Source organism: Neophocaena asiaeorientalis, unplaced genomic scaffold (genome assembly GCF_003031525.2).
Source record: "Neophocaena asiaeorientalis asiaeorientalis breed wild unplaced genomic scaffold, Neophocaena_asiaeorientalis_V1.1 scaffold18, whole genome shotgun sequence".
In the NCBI taxonomy this organism is placed as follows: domain Eukaryota; kingdom Metazoa; phylum Chordata; class Mammalia; order Artiodactyla; family Phocoenidae; genus Neophocaena; species Neophocaena asiaeorientalis.
The window spans coordinates 2,114,334-2,138,458 of record NW_020172444.1 but is presented as its reverse complement, the minus strand read 5'-3'; positions in this window follow the sequence as shown (position 1 = coordinate 2,138,458).

Sequence of the window (24,125 nt, the reverse complement as noted above, 5' to 3'; positions counted from 1 at the left end):
AACAGGATTTAATGTGGAACAGAATTATGAGAAGAAATGAAGGGAATTGGGAAGGAACCTGAGGGAGGCCAGGAGGGCTGTCAGACCACATCCTGGTCTGGTCCTTGTGAAGGAAAGTGGGAAGGAAGGGAGGTTGAGTGGAAGAGTCTTAGAAGGCAGTGCAGTTCTACGGAAGTTTGACAAAGACAGTGGAAGTCCTTGATCTAAAGTCACCTTTCAGAGAAGTCCTCCATTTCTAAGAAATGTGCCGGCCTTATCCCTGCTCTGCTTAGCCATTGGCTGAGAGCAGCCCAGACAAAGTGTGGGAAACAGGATCACTACAAAACTAGACCTAATCATAAGATTATACAATGCTTCCCCTCCCCACACCTTACTATGAGGGCTTCTGTATAATAACAGAGGATTACAGCTGGAAGAACTGAAAGGCTCAGGCTCTATTTAAGAAGGAATTTCTAGGGAAACCTAAAGATAACAGGGGAGTAAAAAAAAGAAGCTAAAGGAAATTGAAGTTTATACAGTTATAGCAAACATTAAAGATAGCCAAATTCTGGGGTCTGGATAAAAATGGCAAAGCAGGAAGATCCTGAGCTCACCCTCTTCAATGGGCACACCAAAATTACAACTACTTGTAGAGGAGCTATCTCTGAGAGAGACCCAAAGAAAGCAGACAAGATTTTCTACAACTAAAGATATAAAGAATAAGCCAAAATGAAATGGGTAAAAGAGGCAAAGAAGCCAACTAACAGGGTCCACACCCTTGGTGCAATGACCTACAAGTAGAAGGAAAATCCCAACTCAGAGGTCCTCCCTGAGGAATAAGCAGTCTAATCCCCACATTGAGCTCCCCAGCCCAGGGGTCCTGTACCAGGAAGACAACTTTCCAAAATTTATGGCTATTAAAATCTGTGGGGATTATATTTGGGAGAGCTAGAGGGCTGTAGAAAACCAAGTCTCCATTCTCAAAGGACATGAACAAAATCTCACTTGATCCAAGTACCAGCACAGAGAGAGCATTTTGAAAGATGCTGGGGTCAGGCCCACTTTCTGATCTTTGAAAGGGTCCTGGAGAAGCAGATGGCAGCTGGGACTAAGATGCTGGGGAAAGCCAATTTTGTGATCTTGTCTATCATGTTGAGACTGGAATTAATGGACACCATTTTGGAACTCTCCCTGTAGCTGATCAGTGTGCTTGCAGAAATTTCACACCACAAGGCATCATGGCCAGCCACACTGGAAGACTAGGCTGTCCACAATGTACCTGTAGCAGTCACGCATCCCTGGAACTCACAGCCAGCAATGTCGGGGACCTGTTCTACCCACTAGCATAACTGCAGAAACTGTACATGGCAGAACCTTGCAGCCAGCTAGGCCAGGGAACAGCCACACATACCTGCACACCAGCAGTAGTCATCCCCATCACAACAAAAAGATGCATACAGCCTACATAGGGAATATCCCTGAAGCATCTGGCTCTAGAGAGGAGTATGCTGCTGGATCCCATAGGACAATTCCTACCTAAGGCTACTTCACCAAGACTGGGAGATTAAACAGACATACCTAATACAAATAAACACTAATAATTAGACAGTATAAGAAGACATATGTTCTAAATGAAAACACAAGACAAAAACCTCAGAAAAAATAACTAAACAAAATAGAGATAAGCAATTTACCCAATACAGAGTTTAAGGTAATGATAAGATTCTCACTGAACTCAGGAGAAGAATGGATGACCACAGTGAGAACTTCAACAAAGAGTTAGAAAATACAAAAAAGAACAAATCAGAGCTGAAGAGTACAATAACTCAAATGAAAAATACACAAGAGGAAATCAATGGTAGATTAGATGATACAGAAGAACAGACCAGTGATCTAGAAGACAAAGCAGTAGAAATCACTCCAGCTGAACAGAAAAAAGAATTAAATGAGGATAGTTTAAGAGACCTCTGAGACAACAGTAATCATACTAACATTCCATTATAGGGGTCCCAGAAGGAGAAATGAAATAGAAAGTGGCAGAAAACTTATGTGAAGAAATGATAGCTGAAAACTTTCATAACCTGGAGAAGGAAACAGACATCCAGGTCCAGGAAGCACAGATTTCCAAATAAGATGAACACAAAGAGGTCCACACCAATACACATTATAATGAAAATGGCAAAAATTAGAAATTAAAAATCTTAAAAGCAACAGGAGAAAAGCAAATAGTTACATACAAGGGAACTCAGATAAGACTATCAGCTGACTTTTTACCCCAAACTTCACAGGCCAGAAGGTAGTGACATGATATATCCAAAGTGCTGAAATTTTTAAAAACCTACAACCAAGAATACTCTAGCTAGCAACATTATCATTCAGAATTGAAGGAGATATAAAGGGTTTTACAGACAAGCAAAAGCCAAAGGAGTTCACCACTAAATGGCCTTACAACGAATGTTAAAAGGACTTTTCTAAGTGGAAAAGAAAAAGCCACAACTAGAAATACAAAAATTATGAAAGAAAAAAATCTCACTGATAAAAGCAAACATAATCAAGGTAGTGTATCAACCACTTAAAAAACTAGCAGAAGGTTAAAAGACAAACATAGTAAAACCATCTATATCTACAATAAGTAGTTAAGGAATACACAATATAAAAAGATACAAAATATGACATCAAAAACAAAAAATGTGGAAGGAGAGTTAAAAATGTAGAGCCTTTAGAATGCATTCAAATTTAAGAGATCATTAATAGCTATATACATTTGTAATTATATATTATCATCATAGTAACCACAAACCAAAACCTTTAATTATCTATTAAAAAAATAAAGAGAAAGGAATCTAAACATAACACTAAAGATAGTTGTCAAATCACAAAGGAAGAGAACAAAAGAAAAAATGAACAAAAAAGAACTACAAAAAGAAAACAATCAACAAAATGGCAATAAGTACATACCTATCAATAATTACTTTAATGGACTAAATGCTCCAGTCAAAATACATAGGATGGCTAAATGGATAGAAATAATATGGCCCATATATATGCTACCACACATCATATCTAAAGACACTCACAGACTGAAAGTGAAGGGACGGAAAAAGATATTCCATGCAAACAGAAATGAAAAGAAAGCTGGAGTAGCAATACTTATATCAAACAAAATAGACTTTAAAACAAATATTGTAACAAGAGACAAAGAAGACTACTGCATAATTACAAAGGGGTCAACCCAACAAGAGGGTATAACACTTGAAAATATCTATATGCCCAACTGAATGGATTAAAGATTAAATGTAAGACTTGGAACCATAAAACTCTTGGAAGAAAACATAGACAGTACACACTGACTTTGGTCTTAGTAATATTTTTTTTGGTTTGTCTCCTCAGGCAAGGGATACAAAAGCAAAAATAATTAAATGGGAATACATCAAACTAAAAAGCTTTTGCACAGGGAAGGAAACCATTAATGAAACAAATAGGTAACATACTGAGTGGAAAAAAAGGTATTTACAATTGATATGTCCAACAAGTGGTTAATATCCAAAACATATAAAGAACTCATAAAACAATACCAAAAAACAAGCATTCCAATTAAAAAGCTGGCAGAGGAGCTGAACAGACATTTTTCCAAAGAAGACATAGAGATGGCCACATGAAAAAATGATCAATATCACTAATCATCAGGGAAATGCAAAAAATCAAAACCACAATGAGATATCATCTCACACCTGTCAGAATGGCTATTATCAAAAGACAACAAATAACAAGCATTGGTGAGGATGTGGAAAAAAGGGAACCTTGTGCACTGTTAGTGGGAATGTAATTGGTGCAGCCCTATGGAAAAGAGAATGGAGATTCCTCAAAAAATTAAAAAAAGAAATACCATACAATCCATCTCCTGAGGACAGAAATAAAGATGCAGATGTAGTGAATGGACTTGAGGACAGGGGGAAGGGTAAGGGTAAGCTGGGACGAAGTGAGAGTGGCATGGACATATATACACTACCAAATGTAAAAATAGCTAGTGGGAAGCAGCCACATAGCACAGGGAGATCAGCTCGGTGCTTTGTGACCATCTAGAGGGGTGGGATAGGGAGGGTGGGAGGGAGACGCAAGAGGGAGGAGATATGGGGATATATGTATATGTAGAGCTGATTCACTTTCTTATAAAGCAGAAACTAACACACCACTGTAAAGCAATTATACTCCAATAAAGGTTTTTAAAAAAATTACCAATATCTAGAATGGCTTACAATAGAAATTTATTTTTTCACTGCTGTAGAGGTTAAAAGGCTGAAATCAAGATGTCAGCAAATTAATGTTCCGTCTGAGACTCTGGGTAAAATCCTCACTTGATTTTTCCTAGCTTCCTGAGGTGGCCACCAGGAATCTTTGGAATTTCTATCTTACAGCTGCATAACTCCAAACTCTGCCTCCACCATCTCTCCTGTGTGTGTTTCTACGGCTTTTTCTTCCTATAAGGACACTAGTTATGGTGAACTAGGACACATCTTAATCAAGTATGACCTCATCTTAACTTGGTTACATCTGCAAGAACCCGATTTTTAAGTAAGGCCACATTGACAGGGACCAGACATTGGAACTTCAATGTATCTTTTGGGAGAGACACAAAACCAACCTATATTAAAGAAATAAGATCTACAGTTACAGCTCGGTGCAGGAGGAAAACAAAGATGAATTTACTTCTTACAGTTATAGGTTGAACTGTGTCCCCACAAAATTCATATGTTGAAGCCCTAATCCCCAATACCTTGGAATGTGACTATATTTGGAGATAGGGCCTTAAAAGAAGCAATTTCATTAAAATAAGATTGTTATAGTGGGCCCTAATCCAATATGCATGGTGCTCTCATAAGAAGAAGAGATTAAGGCACAGACAACACAGATCAAAGGAGGACCACATGAGGACACACAGAGAAGACATCTATGTACAAGCCAAAGAGAGATGTCTCAGAATGAAACCTCAGAGAATGAATGAACAGGATAGAATGAAAGATTACTTTCATTCTATAATTCTATAATTCTGTAATTCTATAATTCTATAATTCTGTAATTCTGATTACATTCAGTTTTATCCTGAACGAAAACTCAGAGAAGCTGATCCACATAAGTGTCTCCCCAGCTGAGAACTGCTTGAGGGCCATGGTGAACCCAACACAAATGACCTGAGGGTGAGTTTTGTTATGATATTTTTAAAAACTGCTATTATTCATTATTCATAATTTAATTTGAATAAATGTAGTCTGACAGTCAGTCATCTGTAGCCCCATAAAAGCATCAGGCATACAGCTGACTCTCTTCAACAGCTCAGGACCTAACCAGTAAAACCTCAAAACTGCTAATTACTCTTTGTTCTACCCTGATAAAGGTCAGTGTCCCAATCTACAAGGACTTAATGTCAACCTCACATTTTCTTGCTAATACAGGTTTCACAGAAGATGGGAACACACACACACACACACACATTCACATTCCTTGGCCAGTTCACCTATAAAATAGTGAAAATTACTAAAATTCTCTCCTACACATCACATTATTTACAGAGGTTTCTGAAGTTCTGAATTAATTGCCATCACAATTTGATGTATCATTGTCAGAGTATAGTGATTGTATCCCTTGTTTACAAAAAATATAAAAACAAACAGTGAAAATCCAAAAAATAAGCATCTGCCCACCTATTACAATTTGAGGGAGATAAAAGTCACTTTTATTATTCTCATTCTTTCACCCTAAAAAAGTTCACCCATCTACTTACCTTACAGTTGATACTTAAAGGTCAAGGCATTGACATACAATAAAGACTGATCATAATTGTAGCTACTTTGCTTAATAACACAGTAACTCATTAGCAACTGAGTTAGGTGAAAAGAGCACAAGCTTTAATATTATAAAGTGTGAGGTTCAAATCTCACTTTTGTCACTTTCTAGCTGTATGACTAGGTAAGGCACCTAATCATTTATATCACTTAAAAATGGGAATAACAGTACCTACTTTGCAAGTTTTCTGTGAGGATGAAAGAGGTACAGAGTGCCTGTGGTAGTGAGTTGCTCATAAGAGGTCAACTTAGAAAATTCCTACTTCTCTGTAGACTACTTGAGAGCAGACAACACTACTGCAATGAACAAAGTTTGAGAGATAAGACTAAAACTCAGAATTTCTTATTACACTGACTTTGCATTGTCTGTGACAGCTCATGACCTAAAATGTGACTTATTTTGGTTCTTTATAATTCAAGAAATTCTTTGATTCAAGTGCAAATCTCCTTCTACCTCCAATTTCACTAGACTTGATGTCTCGAGTTGTTTATTTCTGATATTCAAAACTCCATTTTTGCCCTTAAGCTTTACATCCAACATACAAATCTTTTTATTCTGTTTATATGTCCAGTGAATTTTAACCATGATCATGTTTATAAACTTAACACCGTCAATGTTTTAAATTGCATTCATAAATTTAATATATTTCAGTTCCTGTTTAAGTAGTTTGGCTAACTTATAAAATAAAATTTCCCCTAATGCTTTTAATAAAACCAGCAGAATTAAAACTATAAATATGGTGATTCTTAAAGTATTTTAAGTTTCCCAGTACAATACATAATCTTAGTAAATTACAAGTCTAAAGCAATTACTCAATGACATATTTTAAATTAGAATCACAAGGTTAATTTTTTACTTTAAAAAGCCAATTCCGCTTTTATATTACAACTGGCTAAAACACTAAATTTGGACAAATTCTTTCTTAGCACAAAAGAATTAATGCTATAGATAGGATTCTATCAGTAATTTGTACATTTAACCCTAAATCTTCCTGCAGTTAAGGATGTTAAGGAAATAATTATATCACCCTACACATCTTCTCAGAAGGTTATTAAGGTCATTTAAGGATCAGAAATACAGGCCAGATATATAAGGTCTGGAGCTACAAATATCCATGGTGACTTTTTCTTACAATACCAACTGTCAGGCTGACTTCCATTTTTAGGCACTTTACCTTAGAGTCCTTAATTGAAGAAGGAAGGTGGTAATGTAACCCATTTTCCTGTGCTTGAGTCACATCCTTGCCTCATTCTGCCATTTTGTTATGTAACTCTGCAACCTTCCCCCTAGGCTGTTACATCACTAAATTGAATTTTTTGTTTCTCTGGCTCTAATTTTGTAGATCCAATAACTTTGTAGGAATTAGTCATTCTTTTCAAATGCACTCTCTTAGTGTGGAGACTTTTCACATTTCAAAATGGTAGCCATGGGAACCCTGCACACCTCTTGTGGCTCTTTCCTTCTATACAATGTCAAATCCGTTGTCCCAGTAAGACTAAAGGAAAGAAAAGGCTCAGGTAAATACAAACCTAAAAGCACACACACAAAAATATATCAGATTAACCAAAACGAGAGACATGGACTCAGAGATGCCATGTTGAAAAACTCTATGGGGTGTCTTTCACACCAGGGCCTGGAGTTGTGAGTGTGCCAGGTACTGTTATGGGTATTGAAGACACACTGGTAACAAGAAAGACAAGGTCCCTGCTCTCCTGGGGCTTACATTTAAGTGGGAAAAAACAGCCAATAAATGAGTGATCAAATAGCAAAATCAGATCATTAAGAGTTTTTGTTCGATGAGTGCCATAAAGGAAATAAAGCAGGAGGGCATAATAGAGACTAACAGTGGATGGCTATGGAAGGAATAATTTTGAAAATGGTGACCAATAAAGTCTAAGGAGGTGACATTTGAGCAGGCAGATGACAAAGGGTAGCTCTGTGAACAGCTTTGAAGGCAATAGGTACACAAAGGGTCACCTACAGCATTATCGTCATATTTTCAGGAAGGAGAAGACCAGTATGGCTGGAGAGAAACAAGCAAGGGAAGGAGTGATATGAGCTGAGTATGAACAGAGTCTGGGACAGATCATGCAGGACTAAGAGGCTCTGGTAGAGCCATGGTAAGAAGTTTGAATATATTAGAAAGCTTTTAAGAGTTTGCACCAAGGGAGCTATATTATTTGATTCACATTTTTAAGATTCCTCTGGCTATAATGTAAAGCCTAAATATTAGGGAAACAAGAGAGCCCAAGTGACAGATATTGGTGGCCTAGTCTAGAGCTGAGGGAGGGAAGATAGGGGACATGGACAGTTTTGAGATGTTCTTTGGAAGCAAAATTTTTCAGAATGGTTTGGATGCTGGGAGATGACAAAATGTGGTAAGTTAAGAATGACACCTGCTTTGAGGATTGGGTGGGTAAGTAGATGTTTGTGCCACCTGCCAAGATGGAGAAGATTAAGGAAGAGAGAGGTAGGTGGGGAAAGGGGAGGCAATTTGTGATGCAAAAGAGAGAGAGGGTGACTATGGGATCATAGTCTTGACATGAAAGGAGATGGAGGCCAGAACAAAGGAAAGGTGGGGCCGAGGGAGAGACTAGCTTTGGATAAAAGGAGAAACTTTGTTTTGCAATCAAAGGAAAGACAAAGAAAATGGGCCCATAGAAGTTAAAGTTCTAGATTTTGTGCAAGAAAAATAGAGCCATTTAGGCCAATTATTGATGATAAGAATTGAAAGAAGGAATAATACAGTTTCTGTGTTACTTTTATTACTATATTAAAGTTACTTCATTTGCTAATAAAGTTCTTTATCACATGAAAATGTAGATAAAAGTAACTTAACTCTGACTCCTACAGTGTGTTCTCTAGATGTGGAAACATAGACAAGCCTTAACACTTAATAGTAATCAGACTTGTTTGTTGACCATTTTCTTCTGGTGATCAAAAGATTTTATTTTCTCTTTCTACTATATTTTGTGATATATTTACTATAAGTAACAGAGCATACAATGAGAAGATTAATTTGCTCTGGGGCTGTGAAGCTTATAGTAAAAAGACAAACAGTGTTTTTGTATGATATGTAATTATTTACTAGTTTGGGGCTACCCATTGGCATATTAGAGAGAGCTTGCAAACTAAAATCATACTAATAATAATTGCCTCAGCTGGGAGAAGTCCCAGGAGGCCTTAAATGGGAAGACAAGTGAGACAGGCAAACAAAATGTCAGAAAGGCCACTGGGGAAAATTGCATTTTTTTTCTCTATATCAAGCTAAGTGTTTGCAATTACCTTTATTTGACGGTGTTAGGTGAATATGGGAGAAAACAGAAAATGCTGATATAGACAATTACCTGACCATGAAAAGCTTAGCGTGCCAGGCCAATAGGAGACCAAAATTTCCCAAAGCAGGCTAGAGTTCCTCAAATGGCCATGAGTTAATAATATCAATACAATGCATACCTTAAACACCACTAAATTGAGAAAAATAACATCTTACATTTATATGAATTTCTATTTTTCAATATTTTGTAAGCCATATTGATTAGTTGTAAATATATGGAGAAAGATACACATTCAAGCAATATTCAGGAGGTAAACTCAGGAATGGGGTAAAAGAGCAGGAAGGGTCAGAGATTACTTTCAGTTTTCCTGTTGGGATGACCAGACGGTTGGCGGCAATAATAAATAATGTTGAGAATATAGGGTGAAGGTAATGTTTGAAATAAAGTTGACTAGTTTACTTCTGTGTTAGACACTGAGCTTGAGGTACCTGTATAGAATGATCACGCATCGTGGTTTGCCTGAACAGTGCTGATTTATGCCTGTTATCCTAGCTTAGTAATAGCACCCTCTTTCCTCTCAAAAGTCTCTTGTTCTGGGCAGTAAATTATATCGTCATTCTTAACCTATAAAGCTTACAGGTGAAGATGTCCTTCAGATGGTTGCCTATGAGTCAAAATAGAAATCTGGAGAGGACACATGACTTAAGGGTGATCTGAATATTTGTTGTACTTGAAACTGAGTGTGAATGAAATTACCTAGGTAGAGTACATTTTTGTCATTATGGATAAAGATGGATTCCTGTTGACAGCAACACTTTCATGACAGGTGGGAAGCGAAGTTCTGATACATATAATCAAAGAAGAATAAAAAAGTAAAAGAAAACAACCCCCAAAAGTCCTCCTTGAATTTGACAATTGCAGAATTGTTGCTAAAGTGGGCAAGAGTCATCTAAGTAGAGAGTTCAAATTGGAGGCCAGATTGCAGTGGGTTGAGAAGTAAAGGAAAGCTGAGGAAATATAATTTTGAAATATCTTTTTTTTTTTTTTTTTTTTTTTTTTGCGGTACGCGGGCCTCTCACTGTTGTGGCCTCTCCCATTGCGGAGCACAGGCTCCAGACGCGCAGGCTCAGCGGCCATGGCTCACGGGCACAGCCGCTCCGCGGCATGTGGGATCTTACCGGACCGGGGCACGAACCCGTGTCCCCTGCATCGGCAGGGGGGCTCTCAACCACTGCGCCACCAGAGAAGCCCTTGAAATATCTTTTATAGGAAGGAGACTGGATGATAGTTAAAGTGGTATGTATGGCTAAGGGAGTTTGAGGTCTTTGGTTTTTTTTTTAGAATCAGAGAAACGAGAATGTTTACAGATTGAAGATAAGGGCTCAGGAGACATTCAGGAGACAAAAAGGAAGAGGGAGAGGGAGGGTCAGAGGGAAAGAGAGAGAAAGAAAGAGAGAGGGAAGGAACAGAAGAAAGGGGAAGAAGGAGAAAGGAAGGCAACAGGGAAATACAGACAAAATCTACAAGAAAGAGAAATGGATTACCAATGATGCAGATGCCTGGAAAATAAGAAAATAAAAGAAATTGGAGGTGGAAGAACTGGACTTGAACTGGGTGTTGGGTACGTCACTCTCTGTACCTGTGGCTGTCAGTTTATACTTAACCCGTCATAAACAGAAGGTGATTCTCAAGGAGAGAAGTAGGTCAGGGGTTGAAGAGTGGAAAGTTTGTCACTGAGGGGGCACTATCAGCAGATAGTAGAAAAACTCATTAAGGGGCAGGCTAATGCAGATGCCAAGTAGGCACTGATTCCATATCAATAGGATTTTTTTCCAAGGCTCAAGAAGATAGAAGGTTTAAATTATAGACTGAATACTGAGTTCATGGTTTTACATGGGTGGAAAGAGAGTGCAAAAGCTAAACTCCTCATACTCTGGAGAGAGAGGAACTAAATCTACATTCTAAAAACTGAAGAGGGCCCTGGGTTCTGGAACCCCTAAAGCAGGTTCTGATGTTGTGCTATTGGAGCTATCAGAAACCCAGAAGATTTTGTTCCTGGTGAAATTTTGGGACCGTGTCTGAAGCTTAACACTAATCTTCATTCCCAGGAAGTAAAGAGATCTAGAAACATGATACAGACTCCTAGGAGAAAGTTGAGACAATCGAGTGAGTCTTGGCATCTAAGAAATAGAAATAGTAGCAAGGTCTGAGACCCAGATGAACATTCTAAAGGAACAGAGGAAGTCAATGACGTGTGGAGAAAGTAGAACCTCAGCTATACTTCTAACTCATTACGTGAAATTGTACAAACTGCGTAACTCTCTAATCCTCAAAACCTCTTTTTATCTCAGAAAAAGAGATTCTTGTGGAGGCAAGCTATTTTTAAGGGCCTTCCTGCTTTAAAATTCTTTTATGAATGGGGGCCTAGGATGATGTAGGAGCAAACAGCAAGATTCCGTTTTTAAGTGAACAAAGTAAAAATAACAGTCAAGGAACAAATTAATAAATCCATTTTGATTTTAATTGTACTATATAAGTCAAAGATATCTTTGCATAATGAAAGGTGATAGAGGTTGAATACAAATAGTCAGTGAGGTAAAGACTTAGAAACCAGATGAATAGCAATGGATCAAGAGATGCATGACTCAAACACAGATCTAGGGATAACTGATTTTCAGGGGTCAGTGTCCAGGGACATACGGATCAAAAACCAGCAAGAGGAACTGAAGGTGCTTAGCAATGTGACTGACCCAGTGCTGGATGGATATCATACAAAGGCAACTATTCCTTTCAGGTTTCCTGCCCAAGTTGAAATTAAAGCCTAGACTTATATTTTATGGATTCTTAGCAAATATCAAGTTCTATGCTAAGCTGTGCTGCACACTAGAATCAAAAATTAAACATAATACTACCCCTACCATCAAGGAGGTCACAATCTGGATAGTACTGAGTATGAGGTAAGGATATCTGAACAGTCTCAACAGTCAAAAACTAGTCTGTTCTCAACAAGGAAGGAAATATTTCTTTAGGCCATCAGTCCTCCTTAGGTTTGCGAGGTTCCATCATTTTAGTGCTGAGGAACCAGTGCAACAAGTAAGAATATTGGGTTGTAAAACTTAAACTATCTAATACAAATATATCTACAACTTTGGCCTAGAGGTCTAAGCATCACTTTGTGCAAGTAAATTAGGGTCTCGTAGTTCTGCTGGGTTTCCAGTGAAAAAGGCAATAGTGCCTCTTGAAGATATAAATAACTAAATCCATTTTAAATTTAATTGTACTACTCAAGTCAAGGATACCTTAGGGAATGACTATAAATATTATCTTGAATTCAGGTATATATAGTGAAACAAAGAGTCAATAGGGAAAAGGACCTAGTGTTGATGTAATCATATTTCCCATCAGAATCTTGCAAATCTAAGTTTGTCAATGAATAGCATGTGAAAGACACATATATAACCTTATCTGTCTACTTAATTCTCTAAAAATAAGACTCTTATTTACACTAACTTGGACCCAACATGCATTCTATGCTCTATATGTCCTTACAGAAACTGTCAACTTCATGAAACTGCTATTGCAGACTAACTGTAGTTAGAATTTCAAATATCTGGAAAATATGATTAGGTACCCATCACTTTCCTTCACAATGACACCATGGATGATTCTTCTGCCGCAGCTAACCCTTGGGTAGTGTGAGGCAAATAGGAAAAACCTTATTTTGTCATAGTGATATGTGTTGATCACCCTTGAAAATCCTAAACTCATTCTCAGCAGGTTTTACTAGGGACAGGAAGGAAAGCCAGCATGTCTAAAAGGATGTAAAATATTGCCTACCATAACAAGGCACTCAATAAATATGGATACATGAATTAAACTGGGATATGAGTGTCTGCATTAAAGAACTATATGTGTGCAAGCAAGATCAAAATACATAGGTGAAGAGATATTTTAAAAAATTTTTTTCATGTATTTCTAAAAAAAATCAGGTCTTTCAGAAAATTTCCACATGTGATGTTAGAAAAAATCTTTTCACAGCTGTGTTCAGTTGTATAATAAAATTTGACATGTGAAATGACTCATTAAATGTCTACTCTTCATCCAGGCACTTTGGTCTTGCACAGAAATGGATTATGTCCATACTTTCTAGAAAGGAAAAAAGGCCTCTCCTTTTTCCTCTGAAGCTGACTATGATATGAATCCACTATTCTGTGTTCAACTAGTATATATTCATCCCTAAACCTATTCCATCCAATGGTCAGTCTGAAGCCAGCTGTGAACAGGAAGTACAGCTATAAGGAATAATGCTCTTTACATTTTCCATATCTCAGCACACTTAGCATCACCATTTCCTAAATGATAAGTTCAATTAAGAAGATAAACACCTCACCAGAATGGATCCTTTGTCCATTCAGCTCAGTGACTTTTTCTCTGACAGAAGCACCAAAGTATGTGCCATGTGTACAACAGATTAATACACTCCTTGAATTAGCAGCAAAAGTTTAGGGTTATTTCCCAAATAGCATGCATCTCATAATAAATTTTATTATATATTATATTTTCCAAAACTTATTTATAGCCATTTATAGACTTTATTTTAAAATTCATGATGTCCCAGATCATAAACTATGTTGGGTATAAATGAACTTCTTTTGAACTTCAATAGAGTGATCCTTAGTATCAGATCATCATCAAATATTTGATTAATTTATATATATAAATTATATATTAAATTTATATATATATTATATATATTATATTATTATTTTAATATTATATATTAAATATATTAAATTTATATATATATATTTTTTTCAGGGCCTCTTTATCTCTCACATAATTATCCATTTTAACTTTTATTCTTCAAAAATGGGCAGTTTAATCATTAAGTTTTGACTTTGACTTTGACAGCAGCTGTTTTATACATATCCTCACCCCCTTCTCTTAATCATTTTGATTCTTATTCTTTGACTACCTCCCACTTGAGTTATTTGATTCTAGAGTAAGGTAACAAAATCTGCATGCATTCCTTAAATATTCCAAGGGAGAGGACATCACAGTTACATAAAAGTAAAGGATAAATTATACTTTTGCCACACTTAAACTCTTCAGCATTCGCTCAGGATCTCATTTTGAGATTCAAAAGAGTAACCCTGGGTTTCCCTGGTGGTGCAGTGGTTGAGAGTCCACCTGCCGATGCAGGGGACACGGGTTCGTGCCCCGGTCCGGGAAGATCCCACATGCCGCGGAGTGGCTGGGCCCGTGAGCCATGGCCGCTGAGCCTGCACGCCCACAACGGGAGAGGCCACAACAGTGAGAGGCCCGCATACCGCAAAAAAAAAAAAAAAAGAGTAACCTCTTTGTATTTCATTAACTAAACATGAATATGATCCTGGCCTCTCTTTCAACTCTATAGGCTTAATTTTACTGTTAATTTTATTATAAAGTTGGGTGTAAGGGTTTCCATTAAAATGATTTTTTATATAAAATAAAACCTGTTACTTTCTCAATCTTTCTTGAGGTTGCTGTGGCTATTTTATATATGTTCAATGGCTATCAGAGCTATGCCTTACTTATGAGTACTGCACAGGTGTGTTGTGTCAGCACTCTTTTCTTCCTATCTCATCATAATGGCAGCAAATTTGAGGATTTCAGGAAGATGTTTACCTATAAACATTGGACAGAATTAAAGGGCTCAGTGTAAAAATGAAACCAAATGTCATTATTACTTTAAAATTTATTACTAAAGATTTGTAGATCACAAAAAATGCTAATTATATCTACTCATCATTTTGATTGCTTTTTGCCATAATTACTCTGTGATGATATTTGTCAGTTTCATTTCCTTAGAGAAACTGAGAACTAGGCAATCTCTCCCATAGTCTGCATACTTCTCCATGTCTTCAGAACTCCTTCCAAGTCGTATGTATTTCTTTGCGGTACGCGGGCCTCTCATTGCTGCGGCCTCTCCCATTGCGGAGCACAGGCTCCAGACGCGCAGGCTCAGCGGCCATGGCTCACGGGCCCAGCCGCTTCGCGGCATGTGGGATCCTCCCAGACCGGGGCACGAACCCGTGTCCCCTGCATCGGCAGGCGGACTCTCAACCACTGCACCACCAGGGAAGTCCACCAATAGTGATTTTTAAACACTAAAACATTTGTTTGGTTTTCTCCTCATTGTAATCAGCTGTGTCTCAAGCTGCCAGGATCACCCCTTCCCTGTTCTCATCCACGTGGTACATAGAGTTCAAGAAATAAACCTTTTTTTTAAGCAGTAAACTACTCTCTGTGTTCTGGAGACAGACAAGAAAGGGAGGATAAGCCTCCTATTTCATATCTCTTTCCAGTCATAAAACATGCAGGTTGTTTCTGACCTCTGCCACATGACAGAGGAGTGGAAAGAAAGGAGCGGGTACACAGATAATAGAAACTCTGTGAATCTCTATGAACTTTAACATATATTTTGTTGTGGAAGATTGACACTAAAAACCCATTTTAAAAGCAACATAACAGTCTGTGATGGTGCTAGGTTGTGAGAGCTGGAAGGCTAAAAGAATTTGGTAGGAGGATCAACAGGGCAGTGAAGCCTTCTTCAGAGAACTAGACATTTGGATCCTCACTTGGCAGAGTGAAAGGTTCAAAAGAAGAACAGGACAGAAAAGGAAAAAGACAGAGTTTAGAAAAAGATTTAACTTCACAAGAGAGAATAATTCATCTGTGGGAGTTACTCTAATATATACCTATAGATTGATAGAATACAGTCCACCTATCAATCAAACCTCCACTCACATGTTTAACAAACCTTTAATATCTTTTTTGTAGCAGGCACTGTTCTAGGTTCTAGGAAAAAAAAAAAGAACACGGCTTTTATAGGGGTTTCCATATTAGGAAGATGAATATTGGTTAGATGGACACACCACAAATTTAGAGACCCATTTAAAGTCATTGTAAAGCAAATGTAGGTATTCAGGGTAGCCTACAAAACAAAGACAGAGGTACCTATGAGCTATGCAGCCTTTGAGAGTACACCTTTCATTAAGCAGAAAGAAAACGGGGACCAATCTGATTAGTTGCTGTTTAAAGGGTATATTTATCTTGCTTATTTGCATCACTGAAGTCCATTTCCAAGTGGCTTGGAAGAGCACTGAAATGTTCTTGGAACTTGGCCAGAGCCGCTTTGGCTTTTCTATTTGCACCGGTAGGAAAAGATTGGTGCATGAACTATAACACCTATGACAACTAAGATCCTAGAATATTAAATTGCTCATTTTTTCAAAGACAGAGTGGTGTACCACTTTCCAAGTGCAGGCACTCTAGAGATGAGTTTTAGGTCAGCCTGTGTGAAGGTTTCCCAAATAATGCCAAATATGACCTGAATTTGGAAAACACAATTTGCCTTATATACTGTTATTACTGAACTATTATGTTTAAAGAAATGACTATTTTCAATGTGAATTAGCCCATTCTAGGCAATTAGTGCATGAAATAAATAAAAAATAATACAAATGAAATTGAAGCAGAGGTCTTTGGATAAAGAAAAGTACTCAACCTAACAATTACAATTGTTCTTATTTCTTACTTCAATAAGAAACAAAGTCCCATGAATACAAAAAAGGTTGAAACCTAATAGTTACTACCCTTCTCATGCCAATTCATAGCTTGGTAAGATTTCCTATTCCTATTTATTCCACTGGTTCCAAAAGGAAATAGAAATTCTACAGTGCTTCCAGATAGGAAAGTAGATAATGCCAACAGGATTATAGCTCTTCACTTATGCTGGTGTCTATGATAAAATGTGCAAGATTTAAAGAGAGAAGCTAAAGATATATTAAATTGGGAATCGTTACTGGGCCAACATTGTTCCACTAGCCAGGATCTATTCCATCAAGTGGAAAAATCAAAAACAGAAGTGCCACAATAGACTGCTGCTACGCTTGTTAATATTAATGTGATGTAATGAGATGTACGAACTACCAAAGTTTCTCAAGAGTCGGGAGTGGAGGGAGTAGTCGCTGATAAAATTACCGTCCATATTCCAACATTATTTTAGTGAAAATTATTTTTTTCCACTCTTAAACTAATATGTTTTCCCAGTATGCATTTAATTACAGTTCCCAATTCATCAGTAAGGAATTTCAAGTACAATGCATTTTGAAATAAGGCTATAAACAGACAGTATGACTCACTCAAATGAAAGAAGAGATACTTAAATTAGATTTGTAATGTAGTGGTGTAGTCAATGCCTGTGTTTATTTTTATTTTTTATTTCTCAGAGGAAGTAATGCTTGAATTAGAATTGATAGGTAGAAGATTTTCTAGTCTATTGATCTTCACACATTGTTTTAATGTGCAAAGGCTTTTATTCAAAAGCAATCCAAAAAAGAAATCCAGCAAAAATAAAGCTGTTCTTGCTGATGTGTAATCTTCCATGAGATGGCTCTGTCTTTGCTCTATCTTCACTCTCTCCCTACCGCTCAGATCCCATCTTTATTTACTTCACTAACTCCTCTTCCCACTTCCAACTTGTAGACATATTTCCCCAAGTGTAGGACTTGACTCCTCTGTTCTTCTCTCTTTCAACTCAGTTTCTTAAAAGAACAGATTTACTTCCCTCAACCTAAATCCTTAGCACATCCTCTAGCCAGAGAGCCTTGGAAATGTCAAGAAACCTTTTCAACACTTTATTGGCTCTGTTTCTAACTCTTTTATCCATAGACAGTATAACTGGGGTTTTCTTGGAGTAGAATTTGAATTACAGGAGAAATGGAAACAGCAGATTACTTATTTGAGAACTTTGTCCAAGAAAAGAAGAGATCAAGCATTTCCTAGAAGAGCCAAGGAAGAGTTGAATATACAACAGGCCAATTCTATAAAATAGAATGTTAATACCCCCAACATTACACAATTCTCGGTATACATTGGTCCCTGTGGTTCTGTTTTGACTGTTCCTTGTTTTTCTCCCCAAATAATGGGAACCAACTTGGGTTTTGCCTGTCCATGGCCTTCATACATGGCCCACTCTGCAGAGCTGGAATAGCACTAAACGTACATAGACAAGGCATTTTTAAAAGTTCAGGTCAAGTATGCCCCATTAATATGTCATGTGGAAAACACATCTATGCACCATAGGAAAGATAATTCATTAGCATGTGTGGAAGGCGACACTGCTGGTCTTATAGGCACTTATGCGAAGCCTGTCTTCATCCTTTGTGAGGCATGCCTTATTTCAAACAACTAGTTTTGCTCCTTTCTGTATAGTTTTCCTTCATTAATAGTAACAGGAATAATTCTCTAATTTATGTGTTTATAGTTACAAGCACTTTTTCTCACAAATTATTTTACTTGATCTACCAACAAACTGGCCAAGTATTTATCAGATAGGGAAACTGAGAACCAGTTAATAAGTGATAAAAATAAGTCTAAAGTTACATCTATTGTCTATCATTCCTTCACTCTGGTCTTGACAACTACATTCTGCTGTGTCACATGGAACAACACAGTTATAAGAGATATTCTATTTAAGAGAGTGAAAACATAAAAGCACACTTGAGAGACCCTAAAACATATAAAATATAATAAAAACATAAAATAAATACAAGTGAAAGTCTGGCTGATATGCTGAGGCTCCTGTGACAAACACCAGGGAAACTTGACCCCTTGACACCTGGCATTTTCTTGAAGCCAGTAGAAGTCTACAGGACTCACAATTTTTTTCACTGTTGTTTTTCCTTGGATTATTGGCAATAACACCAATTTTCAAGAAATAAAAATCTAATACCATCAAAATTTGCACAAAACCTGACAGCCTCTTTGTACCTACAAGATTTTTTTTCATCTTGAACTTCCCTGATTAAAATAGAAATGTTAAAAACTAATAAAAATGTTATTCTAAGCCTACATACAGCTGATTTTATTAAAGGAGTTATTACCAGCAGAGACAAATGATTTCTACACTAGATTAAGGGTGCCATGATAAATATTAACATTTGCAATATTTTGAGAAAAATTAGTAGTAGATCTGTAATTTACCCAGAGTAACATTGGCACACATCAATATCAATACAAAGTCAAAGGACTTTCATACAGTGGCAGACAGAAAAGGTAGTCAAAAAGTGAAAATGGGTGTAAGAAACATTTTATAGTTTATGTTCTGTTCCTCATTCTATTATTTTTTTAAGCCTGGGGTACACAAAAATCCCTAGGAGATACAGAGTTGGTTTGGAGACCAGACATAAATCACATTCCCCACTGCATAACTATGATTTTCCAGGTAAAATTATGACAAAATGAATGTCAAGAAGAAAAGCAGTTATAAACGGGAAGGCCTACATTGTGGTATAATGAATGTAGAATGTTTAATATTTGTAGTTTTAGATTAACAGAAAAATCACAAACATAGTAAAAAGATTGCCATATACTTCATACCCCAATTCCCCATTATTAATGTCTTACATTAAATTTTGATACATTTGTCATAATTAATGAATTTACTACCAATACATTATCATTCACTATCCATATTTTATTCAATTTTCCTTAGTTTTTATCCAATGTCTTTTTTCACCAAGGTGTTTTGTAGAGTGACCCTTAATTGGTAGCATTTGGGCGTTGGGGAGGAAGATCACAGAAGTCAAGTGTCATTCTAATTACACATATCAAGGGTACATACTATCAATACGACTTACCACTGTTGATGTTAACTTGTTCACCAGGCTAAGGCAGTGTTTACTCTCAACCACTGCGCCACCAGGGAAGCCCTGTTTGGTTTTTTTTTTTAACTATCTTACTTTCCATTACTACAAGATGTTCCAGGCTCATCTTGAGTATATTCTACTCCAGTCCTAGAATCAGCCATTTTTCAAAGGAGTAGGATGGGTTTTAATACAGAAATATATAGATTCTGGCTCCATACATACTCACCTATGATCTTGGGCAAGTTATTTAGCATCTCTGAGACTCAGTGTCCTCACTTGTAAAATGAGAACAGTACTAACCTGAAAGGTTAATACTACTACACTAGTACAAAGAACTAATAACTATTAGGTCTAAACAAGACAACAAATGTAAAAGCCTAGTTCCCAGCTCTTTAAATACTTAATAAATATCAATTCTTTTTCATTCTCCTGTCTTTACCACCAGTGAGCAGAGCAACCTACTTCTTCCCTGCTAGTAGTCTCCCTGAATCACTGCCCATCTTCTCCCAACTGAGGCAGCCTTCAAAACAACTAGCCTGGAACAGTGACTCTTAGTTATTAAAAATCTAGGGATGTCTCTCTCTGTGCATAAACTAAAACTTACACACACACACACACACACACACACACATACAGATGTTACGTTACTTCACATAAGTGTAAGATATTTCCAAGCTAACATCTGTCCTTAGTATAACATACATTTTATATTAAATGCATCATAGTAGCAATTTTGAGACACTAGTATTTCAGATTATTAATTTAGAGAAAATGGAAAAATAGTTGTCAGAATGAACAGTTACCATAACAACTACATGCAAGTGCTTTGTTTTGTGTGTATTTTTTGGCAATCATCATTTTAAAAATTTCAGTTTCCATGACAACCAAATGCAGTTAATATTACCTCTAAATATACTCCCCAGGTACTTTTTTTCTTTCATTTTATACTAAAGGTCTTTCATTTTATACTAAAGAGGTCAAGGCTATCTGGAGAAACTTACTGTAAAATCTATCAAAGACAATCCTTTATCGTGAAAAGATGATCAATATCAAATAGAGGTAGATATTATGGATATTTTTTTCTCTTAACCATGTTTATCAAGGAGTTTTAAGAAAAAATACTAGAAATTATCAAAGGAAATTTGGCTAAATTTCTAGCACAGGTTATGCCCAAAGAAATAAGTATTTAGTTCAGAAAGTCAGACCTCATCCTATGTTATTAGCTTGTATTTTTACAGCACAGCTAAACTTTTAGTCACTTAGAGACATGAAACACACAACTCTGGTCCCAGTGTAAAGCCTTATCTGCAAAGGCTTTCATGGAACTGAACTTATTTCTGTTGAAGCTGAAGTTGTAATTTCATTTTTTCCCTCTACTAGTCCTGTTCCAACTTCTCTTTCTCTTTTTTCATTTATTCTCCCTTAATCCTCTCCTACTCTTCTCCTATTTTCTCCTCTTTTCTTCCCTTCAGCTTCTCCTTTTCTCTCCTTTCTTCTCCACCCATTACCCACTGTGTTATATGCTGGTAGTAATAGTAGTGGTAACGGTAGTAAAACAAGTCAGGGATGATGTGCTTAATAAACATTTTCTTGAGGTCAAAATACTACTTGGGAAAAACTGTAATCAAAATTTCACAGACATTAAAATACAAATGCTTTATAAAAAGAACACTAAAATGGGGACTCAGTATCTACTTAGCTTTCAGAATTATTTGATTTGAGGGTTCATTATCATGAGAGGCTGACTCTATAATGTACTAGTATTAGAAAAGCATATGGCTTTAATTCAGCAATTGCAAGAGATAGACAAGTATTATTCTGTATCTATTTTTGTTCAGATATGTTCTCAATAGGCATGCCAGAAAGGTATACATAACAATTGACCTGAATGAGATCTTTTTAAAGATTCTGCAGCTGCTAATTTGCCTGGGATCAACTTAATGCTAATCAACATTGTGATACCACATGATGCTGTTATTTTTCTGAGCCTTTTATAAACTTAAAGCCTATAAAATCAAGGATAACATTAAGAGGTAAAGCAATCATGGTCCCACAGTTCAATTATTTTTACTGGTATCAGCTATACCTTTTCAGAAAGGTCCTCAGTTAGTAATTTATAGCTGTATTTTCCTTTCAGTATTCCTCAGAAAAATATTTTATATGGAACAGGTCTTACCCACTCACTTTGATTTCACTTTTGATCTAAGAACAGGGGGTGGGGGAAGATTTAATTATCACAAAAATATATAAACTTGGGAAATTGCAGATAATGTATCAAACTTAAAAGTTTACATATTATAGTTAGGATATTTCAGCTGTATGTAACATAGACCCAAAAACAACAGTGATTTAAACAAGATAGAAGTATTTTATGTTCTCACATAACAGGTTTCTGTAACAGCTGTGCTACATTGTGGTCACTTAAGGGCCCTGGTGCTTTTCCTTTCCTGAGATGTCATCTTGGTTCAGGATGTGATATAATCATGTTCGTGTTCCAAGCGACAGAATGGAGGCAGGGTGTGAGAAAGCCATGCCCCTCCCTTTTAGGACATGAGCTAGAAGTTCCACATTTCACTTCTGCTAACACCCTATTGTCCAGAACTTAGTCTAGTTGGTCATGTGACAGTTAAAAATAGATTCTATTTCTATGAGAAGGAAGTAGAGAATAGATACTGGGAGACAGCTGTCAATCTCTTAATTTCCATTTTCTCTAGAAAGTTGTGTGTGTGTGTGTATTTCTAATTTCCCCAAACTCAAAGGAGATGTAGAAGAAACCAAGATAATTCTTTAATCTTAAATAAATTTGGGCCTATAAATTGGATAAAAGTGTCCAGCAAAATATGCCATAGGAAAATATCAAGGCTTAACCATAGCTCTAATTTATGTACATCAAAGTATGGAGAAAGAACTCCAAGCACTTTAACCTTTAGGAAAAACCTATCACAATTAAGAAACCTTGATTTAGTACCTGAAAAAGTATAGAAAGATCCATCTTTGTAATGTACCATGGAAAAACTGGTGTCTTCTATATATTTTTCGGAGAAACCAAGTAGGAATTATAGAAGTATAGATTACTTTCAATATCAAAATCAGCTTTAGGCTTCAGACATAGTTTCCAGACAATGATTTCATTTCAACAATATCTACTTGGCAAATTTTTAGTATGTCCAAGAAAATGTGGTATCAACTTCTGAAAGAAAAATCTAACTTTCCTATAAGAGATATGGTTTATGAATATATAACTCATATTTCCAACTTACAAAATGCTTAAATTATAGTGATTTACCATATCTACTACAAACAGTCTAAGATATAGTTCAATATGGTAACTCATTCAGGGTTGAAGACTGGGTTATCTAGGGACAGAACTTGAGTCAGGGATTCAAATGCACATGACTTAGTGCAGAAGTGCAATTCAGGAACAGCCTTCAAAAAAGGAGGGAAGCAGGAGTAAGGATGTGGTTTCAGGTAAAGTCTAGCTTTGACCTGGTTTGTGAGGGTTTCAAGGTTCTCATAGTTCTTACTCTATAGGTCACAGAATCAGCGTGAAGGTTTTTATCAACGCTAAGTGTATTTCAATCATACATTGGGCAACAGGGAAATGACCATTGGATGTGTCCACACACCCAGTGGACCTACAGTGAGATGGACCTGAGCCATAAGTCGAGTGTCTGACTCATCTGTGCCTGCTCTATCAGAGGAGCCTTAATGATGGTGCTTTGGGTCCTTGAGTAACAGAGTCAGTTTAGACCCCACATCCAACAGCCCTTGAAAGGTCCAGTTAGTCCTCATTTCTCAGTGTATGGTTTCCAGAGTAAAGAGCTGTAGGTCTTATAGGGAAGAACTAGGTGAATCATTACTGTATATACTTGCCTTGTTGTTGTATGGTCCTTCCTCATGCGTCTTGGCCTTTCCTTCAGTCGATGGTTTCTGGGTCTGATAGCAGGATCAGTTTTTAAAACTGGTCAAGACTTAGTGACTTTCTAATGAGGTATCTGACCTCAGCCTTTTGTTGACCTATTCTTGAACTCTTTGGGTTGTATATATTAACCAATATTCTCACTGGCTGCCCCTCTCTATCTTTTCCCTAGAAACAGCATTCTCTGTTATCCATCTCCATAGATCCTTATAGATGCTGTTCTAACTTTTCTGCCCATAAAGGTAATCATGTCCCCATTGGTTTAGACACCTAAGAGCTGTCAATTGGCCTCTGCTATTGTAGGGTCTTGGCATCTACTACTATCAGCCCTGGCCTAAAAAGAATAGGCACTACAGTACTTCCCATTGATGTCAGTGCCCCTCACCAGAGCATTATACATTGCTGTGGTATATG